Source organism: Hetaerina americana, unplaced genomic scaffold (assembly GCF_022747635.1).
Source record: "Hetaerina americana unplaced genomic scaffold, ioHetAmer1.1.p SCAF_4, whole genome shotgun sequence".
Lineage (NCBI taxonomy): Eukaryota > Metazoa > Arthropoda > Insecta > Odonata > Calopterygidae > Hetaerina > Hetaerina americana.
The window spans coordinates 62,866,901-62,876,632 of record NW_027286985.1 but is presented as its reverse complement, the minus strand read 5'-3'; positions in this window follow the sequence as shown (position 1 = coordinate 62,876,632).

Here is a 9,732-nt window from a genome sequence, read left to right as displayed (position 1 = left end):
AAATATTTCTGCAGTTGCGATTTAAATAAAGATAAATGTCTAAACGTCATCATTAATGCGTTAGTGAATTTTATGTTTTAATCATTTATTATAACACCAAAAGCAGCAGAAAGACCTTTTAACATTGGCGGATATAACATATACACAGTTCACAACAAAGTGTTACGAAAAAATTTGAAACAAAACACTCATAGACACAGTTTACGCCACGATGGCATTTAAGGAGAGATTTGAGGGGAAAAAGTAAAGAGAGGGATTTTTTCTGAAATGCAATGAAATACGCAGAGGTTTCTCATCCCTTTAATATTATAACGATGCTTAATCTTGTGAATGAGAAGATTATGATTGGCCTGAAGAAGTCCAAGGCCTTAGAAAACTTAATTTAGCAGATATAAAATTGGGAATCACGCTCAAAGGCAGAAGTACTCGTAATGTGATCGTGAAGGATACCAAGATTAGTGGCACATGTATCTCTGGGTAGAAAACCATGTTGGTAGGGTGTGATTTAGTAAGATAGATAGGTAGTCGTCTTTATTTTGGGGCGAGATTGAGACTATGGAGTCTCTTCTGCCACCCAACCTTAAGGGAGGGTGGACCGTAAGGAGGGTGTGGTGTGGGAGGCAATTATGAATAATGCGTTCAAATATTTTTTATGAATGGGTAATATTGATATCTGACGGTAGTTATAATTCTTATATTTATTGTCCGATTTAAAACGAATGTAACATTGGAATATTTACAAGCCATTGTACATTGGGAAGGGAAAGAAGCGAAATGGAAATACTTGTTTAAAAGACTAATGATGGGTAAACAGAGTGAGTTAGCTTGGGTTGGAGAAGGCAGCTAATTCTGTCGGAGCCAGTGGATTTTGCTGGGGGTAAGGAAGTCAGATAGTTTTAAACTTTATAAGAAGTAGCTGAATTTTGAGACAACCGACTCTGTCATCGAAACGTTGGTAGCTATGGAAACACTAACCTAGTGGGAGACCCAAGATGATTTCACTAGTAAGAAAATTTGTCCAATTTCACAGATATTGGGGTTCGTTAGGACTTATTTTTTGAGTTGATTAGAGACCAAAACCTTTTTGAGCTATCACAAATCTCGTAGCTTATACCTTGACTGTATTTCATGTAATCACGCCGTAAGACAATATAAGGTCATCCATAGCTCCGTGCATGAGGTCGTAAAATACTTCAAACCCCTCTGGGGTAACACTCCAGGAAGTCCCAGGGAAGGAGCCGGTTAATGGCAGGTCGCTTTGCTCCAGGCTCTCAGCCCTCGGGTGGTTGGTGGGGTTGCCAAACGTGAAATGGAGGTAAAAATATTTTAAAGGGAACATTCGAGTAATTCATGGTCAAAACCTGGGCAACGGGAGAGAGACGGATTGTGGATAGTTTATAAAGGATAAAAAAAGATGATAAAGAAAGTCCAGCGTTGTAGGATTACTAGTGGGACTTATGTTGCATGCTCAAAACTGAGCCCGTTTATAAATTCCTCAGCCGAAAAAATGTCAGCTGGTGTAAGTGCTGGCCTCTGTGGTCGAATACCTGCAAGTGGAAAGATTTAAGTCGCCAATCAAAATCTCATTGCCTAGAGAGCGGACACGAATGACCGATTCAAAACACTATTCAAGCGTATAAAAAATAATTAAAATAAAAAACAAACCGATTCAAGGCATAAAAATGCTATCAAAATTTACCGATAAAAACTATCGAACTAATATCTTAGACGTGATCTAAGAAATATTGTTTCCTTTTAAGAGAATTTCACAGTTTGTTCCAAGATCAGCACAAAGGGTGACGGGAATATTTTAATTAATGGTCGGCAGAACGCCATCACCACGCGAGTCGCGATCGCGGCAAAAGGCTTGGTGGGTGGAACTCAGGATCTGATTAAGAGATCTAAGAGTTTTGTCTCCGCGATCGCGATTACATCAAATGAGGAAAGGTCAGTAACGTGAACGGAGCAATGAGAATGAAATAATTTCTGAAAAATCCTCAAATTTTAACAGAAGAACGTAGAAACTGATGCAGGGCTGATGTTTGCGTCGTCATCAAGGAGGATAAGGCATTTACAAGCTGGGGCGAAGCTCCCGTTCCTCCCAGGCAATAGCAAAGGGGAACCCGGCACAAGGCACGAGTTAAGTCATGGAATATCAAGAGTTCAATCATGGAATATCTCGATCAAGTCAGCTCAATCTTGAAATATCTCGATTCTCAGAATTTACGTACAAAAAATCAACACGGTTTCCTAAAGGGTAAATAAATCTTACGGGACCCTACTGGAACTTGCCGTTCGTGGTATTTTAGTTTCGGGTGAAAATAAATTTCAGGACGATGCAATCTCTAGATTTTAAAAAGGCATTCAACTAAGTCCCTCATAGGAAGCTGCTTCAAAAGTTGGGAGGCTACGGGGTTGATAAACGTGTAATAGACTGGATAATAACGTTTTGATGAGCCGCGCGCAAAGGGTCATAATAGACGGAGTGTCATAGCACACAATTAGCGTAACATCGGGTGTCCCACAAGGAAGTGTTTTCAGTCCGCTATTTTTCCTCTTACACATTAATAACATCGGATCTCAGATATCCAGTAAACTTCGTCTATTTGCAGAAGGTGGCGTGATACATGGGGAAATTTCCAGTCATGAAAATAGAGTATCATTAGGTAACGGCCTAAATGCAATCTAAAAGTGGTACGAGACATTGGATCTAGAATTAAATTTGAATAAATATTTCGATAAATATTTCGAGGAAAAGTATTTCACCCGAAAATACACATTACAGGAACCAATATGACAAACGTAGAATCGGTAAAATACTTAGGTGTAACAAGAACTACGGATATGTCTAGGGGAAAACGCGTTCGCGTAATTTGCGGAATAGCTACTAAAAAGTTAGGATTCATACAAAGAATATTTGGGAACTGTAATGAAAGGGCCAAAGAGCTTTGTTATTTCACGTTGGTTAGGCCCCACCTTGAGTATGTTGCAAGAGTACGGGATTCTCACGAAGTAGGCTTAATTTTGAAATTAGATCGAGTGCAATGCAGAGCAGCTAGGTTTGTGAAAAGTTGTCTTGAGCAAGGTATAGCAGTGTCATGACGCTATTGGAAGAATTAGGATGGAAGCCTCCAGTTGACCTTAGGCTTAAATACAGGCTAAATTTTCTGTGTAAATTTAAGGCAAGTTACTTATCTGAGGATGTTAAAGACTTATTATAGGGCCCGACATACTATGGTAAATCAGATTACTAACGTAAAATTAGGGATATTTATTGTAGAACGGATGGATTTAAAATTTCCTCATTTCCTCGTAACATTAGAGATAAAAATAGATGTGACAGTGATCGCGTAGGAGGCAATAATTGCTAGTGTACGATATCTATTTGTTCGTATCCTGCATGCTACTTCCTGCATTTTCTTCTTTTTATCTGATAGACCCATCATACGTATGTTGCTATTGAATGTTTTTGCATGTAAGTACTTTCTTCCGTGTGATTGACATTTTTCGAGTGCATATAATATTTTTATAGAGGTAATATGATTGCGATTGTGCATGTGGTGACCAAACACCATCCGCCTTACGCCCTAACGGCGGCTTGCAGGGTATTGTGTTGATATAGAGATTCAAATATAGAGTTATTTTTCCATAGGGTTACCTGAGGGTTTTTAAATCAAACCCTTGCATGACTGCACTTTTGTCTTTAATATTTCCACTTCCATTTTCTAATATTGGATTTCACCACGCCATGGTAGCCAATTTTCCTTAACTCTTTCGTTTCATTCTGTCAGGCTTTTGATTTCAGTCAGATTCATTTCCAAGGATTCAGATGAATTGGTTGATAATTTGTGTTTCAATGAGTTGAACTCTGAATTTTGATCGACGCCAATATGTCTAGGTAGCATTTAATTTTACCGTTAAATTTATTGCAGCAAAATTTTTCTATTTTGAATTCTTATTTCTTGACTGAAAAATGAAAATTTTATGACGAATAATTAACTATGATTAACCTCATGAGGAATTAAGTGACAATTTCAAGTCTCTGAATAAAGCACTCTTTGCTTTAATCTTAAAATCTCCAAACTTATATAATGGATGCATTTTATCATATAAGTATGATAATGAAACTCTATTCTGTGGTCACGATTCATTTCCCAGGATTCCGCTGTTGGTGGTACTCTCTCTCTCTCATTAATTTTCTTTGTGGACCTGTTAGAAGTTGCAATTAAAAGGAAAGAATTATCAAGCTTGTATTTGGAGCAAACGAGCGCAAAAGTAAAGCACTAAACAAAGCGAGCGCAGTTAATGCTTATGTTTACCTTGAAACTTGGAAGAATTTATGGAGTGCAATGCAGGGCAAATAGAGACTGGTTTTCTTAGCAAAGGCATCCGTATGTTCATCACAAAGCGCCAACAACATTCGTGCGGGCACATAGATTTGCGGATAATAGTGTTAAAATTTGTTGCTCTAACAATGCATCCCGTAAACCTCGGCTGGTGATTAGTGCAATCGTATATAAATACTTTAACCGGCCAGAGGGGAGCTAATAGTTTTGAGGAGGTTATAATGACTCCTGGAGGTGTGAACACACAAATTTTGGTATCAAATCTTTGAAAAGGAATTATATAATTTTCCTGTGGTAGGAGGTATGTCTTAAACACCTATTGGATAGTGAAAAAAGCAAAAAAAAATTGGCATTACAATAATGCTGAAATATAATTAATTATGTGTCCATCTGAAAAAAAAGTTTGTTTGGGGACATATCACACAAAGACGGTGTATAATAATGGATTCTAATTTTTTGTATAAAAAGGTTAAAAATAAGCTAAGTAACGTACGCTAGGTCCAATTACGATATTCTTTTTTATATAAATATTTGCGATAAAAAAACTCGATTGAAAGAGAAATGTTCTTTCAGGTACAGATTGCGGCACGCGTTTCCATCCAATCATTCATTCACTTCAATGAGGATCGATAATTAAACTTTCGCATTCTTTCTCCAGCCATATTACCATTCACCAACGTATGTTATGATGAATGTCGAAAGCTAAGCAGAAGCTGCGGATAACTGCTATTTGTATTGCGAAATTTGATATTCTCGTATCAATTCTTGAAGAGACAACTTTTTAAGTGCATCAATCTGTTTTTCTTCGAAATTCAGAGTTCTTCAGGCCTGGCGAAATCAAATCGTACTTGCCCATAGCGTCCTTGTGTCCACAGATGAAACCGTGATGAATAATCTGCTCACCTACATAAATCTACCTAAACTACGAATGAAACCCAACTACAGATGAATGGATAAATTGGTACGGCGGTGCCTGGCATATCTGCTATTATTAGTGTATGTTTTATAGACATTCTAAACCTAATTCTATATTTATTGTCACAAGTTTGATGGCTCTACGATCAGCTGTTTGGGTCTGTGCCGCCAGAATAAAAAAAAGATAAAATGGAGAATGATACGGACAATAGAAACCGCAGAGCATATTAATAAGGAAATAAAGTTAGAAATTGAGTAAAATTTGTATGAATGCTAGTTTTTATTTTCTCAGCCAGAGATCATTTTCCTTATCTGTCAGAATTTTTCTGGATGACCCGGATATTACCCTGGTGTCAGAGTAAGAAAACGGGACAATGAATTTATCATTCATAAGAGAGGGTGCAAAAGGTTTTACACCTTTCTCAAAACTTATGGATAATACCGACGCTGAGCTCCTATACAAAAAAGGCATTCTATTCTCATATTTTCTTCTGGAGCAGGCAATAAATGAAGATGCTTTATTGCCAATTTTATTTCTTGTATAATTTATTAAAATATTTATATTTCTCCTATTGTTCCTTGACTTCAGTGGTAAAAGTATACTATCGTTGTCGGAGGTATTTGGATTAAAGAGAGTATAATTTTTATCTCGCCAAAACCTGATCATGTTCTGAGAAATAAATGGTCGTTTCAAATTTATAATTTTTATTTTATTGTTTGATTTTGCATTCATACGACATACGTACATGAAATATTAAACAAATGAAAGTGTACTGATTTTAAATAGAATTATCCGATACGAAAGTATAAACATTTATCATCTGATTGTCGTACATAAATTGCCTGAAAGTACTTTCCTGTCGGTTGGCATGGGATGGAAGGAGGGATTTCATGAAGCGAGGGACCACGCAGTCACCACACAAGCTTTATTACGATAATCGCGGAAAATACGAATAAAATACGTTCTAGCGCTCGAGTATATGTGAGAGGATGACAACCACGGTACCACTTATAAATTCATGATTTGGGCTGAATTGGGTTGGCTTGAAATTTTTGACGATTTGATATATTGAGGAAAGGACCTAGGCCAGTTAAAACGACAGCACTTGCAGTTTAACTCAAGGAAAGATAATTAACCCATTATTATGATCTATTGACTAATAAATCCTTAAATGCAACCTTTAAACGGAATAACAACGAAATTAAATTTTCTCTTCCCATTATTTTTATGTGCAAGAGGCTTTTTTTAACGAATTACACCTTTCATAGTGTACACTTATAATATCTACGGGATGAAAATTAGAGATATAATTAAACAGCTTACCCTTTGTATTTTAAGTTATCACGTCATAACATCATTTAGGTTTTTATGATATCATCAATTATCACTTCATAGCTTTTTACTAAAACGCATATTCTGCCATGGGCTTTTTCTTATAAACCTTGTATTTTTTTTGCCTTTTATCGTTTCCTCACATCCCACGAAATGGGTATTTTAACGCAGTCAGTGGTGCCAATCTGATTCATAATGTCAGCTACCTTTTAGTCCTTTTAAAGTACTGTTTTTTTTGCATGCCTACCAATCAGCGTAACTTTGGAGAATCTACAGTGACAGACATTTATAACCTAGCATGCGGATGAACACCCGCTATTCCGATTTTTCACCGCCAATTTATTAATGATGCCAAGTAATCCCTACAAATAGCCAAATTGCGGCACCAAAAGAGCAAGGCAAACAGGTTATCATTGCAGTTTGGAAGATGCCTTTGGTTCCTGCATAACTAAGTTATAGTAAGCTTTTAATATTTTCTAAAGGTCATCTTTCGGTCTAAACCAATTTCGCGGAAGACACTAAAATAGTCATTCAATTACAAGATCACCAGATTTCGTTTCTGAGCTTTAAACTTCAAACGGACGAGGTACTGATGTAACATCTCAACTGAGTAGCTAATGTACTTGTCGCACGAGGGGGAATAGTGACTCTTGAACTAATTGGACCTGTGTGCGATGCGCTTTGACTTGTGAAGATGTGAGGACCTTAGAAGGCATAGGAGAACACTCTGCACATAATGATGTGCCATGAAGTTTTTAACTCCTGAAATGAGATTCAAAGTAGAATATTAGGTTGAATACAAGTCTTGCTCGCAGATTAATGTCTCATGGGACAGAGTAGAACAAAGTTCTTTTTATCAGGTAGAACTGCGTAACGTATAAGTCTTATGGTGCTCCCTATATACAAACTCACCTTGCTAAATAAGGCACACTGCTCACACATAACTATTATGACAAGTAAGTCAAAGAACCAATGCCCAGTGTCCACTTGTATCTGAACCTGAAAAATAGGGGTACTACTTGTTATCGTGTCTAACGACGCTATTTCGATGGGCTTGTCGCTATCCATAACACATAGAAATTGAAGAAAGCCGTTTTTAATAAAAGACAAAACGTTGGTTACGAGTAAGTAACCAATTGATGTCAAAAGAAAATGCTCACCAAGCACTAGATTAACTCCAAAATGTGTTGACTGTTAAGATATTTATGCTAATTTCCCTGGGAAAAGATAATTTGCACGTCTTCCCATTAAAAAATGTGAATCAAATCACAAATAATAATTATTTAGTAGAAAGCGGAAATAAAATTGCCGGCGAACAACTCCGGAGCGGTCCAATCTTTGGGAATTATACAATTTGCAATGTTGCAACGGATATTTTTCCTGTACAAGTTCTAAAGTCATGTTATTTGTGAGAATGGATATATAAGCCACGTGAAGTTTTATGGTCTTTTGCGGTTAAGAAGAACACTCAAAGGAAGAAAAGACAGTCGAATATAAATAGTGGTTTGACCAAATTTCTCATTGAAATGTTTTGTATTCATGCCTGGAATTAAGGGAGAAACATATGAAAATGGATGGTATTATAGGGAAAAGAAATGTTTAAATCACTTGACATTAAACAGAACTTGGGTAGATAGAAACAGAACTTTTGAATTTCAGACTCTTCCACTTGATATTTATTTTACAAATGTAATAATAATACCAGTCGGTTATATCGAACCATTATTATTACGTTTTAACTAACGGCAGAAACATCCTGAATACGGCTTTCCAATGAAATATTTGCCAGTTGCTATTCCTAACCTACTCAATACAGTCCGATCATTGCAAAGAATCATGTTTAAGTAGAGTTAGCTACTGATTACGGAGTCGCCAGTATGAATGACTGGCACTCAAGGTGGAGAAGGAATTGAACCCATAAGAATCTCAGTTTTACTAGAAGAGGCTACTATTTCCAATTTTCAAGATATCGCATAAAATGCATGCGATCATGGGACCCAGACTTATGTTCTTCCTCATCCCTATAAATGTTCTCAAAGTAGTTTCCTTTTCGTGATAACGATTTTGTATTTGGAAAGGGAAATATTATTATTTTAATTGGTAAAGGAGGACGTAGAATAGAGAGATATAATTATAGATAAAAGTGGACGGCATAAACATGAAAATGGAGATATTTCCGCAGTCGACTTAAGTTGCTCGTAAAGTTACGAAACCGAGAACTAAAATTTCTTATCTTAGGAGATCATTTCTCAAAAATACTGCCGGAGCACAAAACCTAGTACATTGATGAGATTCGGTAACAGAACGAGACAGAAGATTGAGATGATATTTTTTCAATAGTGATGCGGGATAAGAATTATATTCATGGGAGAAGTTTTCATATTTGATCATAGGTAACATACTCGTACCTACTATGCATAATTCAGGAAATTCTTGTCATAATCCGTTCCTTATCCCGACTTAGCATTAAACAATATAAATGCAGCATTCTCATTAGGTAGTTTACCGTTGAAGGTAGGTTTTGGATTGACTCAAAATGAAAAACCCTCGCATAACGAGGTACAACTTGACATTTGACACGAAATTTATAAATAATTATTCAATTCCACATATTTTTTATCTCCATTCATCTCGTCCAACATGTCTATCTTTTTCTTCCCCCTACCTCGTCTAACTTTATCCCCTCCATCAGAGTCTTCAACTTCCCACTGCCAATCAATATACTTTGCATTCATCTTTCCAGTCTCCTTTAGATTTCTCCCAACAAATCTCTCTCCTCCCCCACTACGCCCAGCACTTCCTCCTTTTTCTTCCTTTCTGTCCAGTTTACTTTCACCATCCTTCTCCACACACACATTTGAAAAACCTCCAACCTTTACCTATTACCTTGCAACGGCTATGTTTCCACGCCGCAAAAAATTATACTCCACATGAAAGTTATCACTAATCTATTCTTAATACCCTTAGGCAATGTGTCTACTATCAATCCCCGTCTAGTAAGAACTTCTTCAAACCTAACAGTTTCAGGCTTAACTTTGTGGAATTCTTTCATGGTGAGGGTGAAAGAAAGAGAAAAAACAACTTTGCACTTCCACACACTTATTTAATGTAACACGACCATGGTTTCGATGCTGCGCA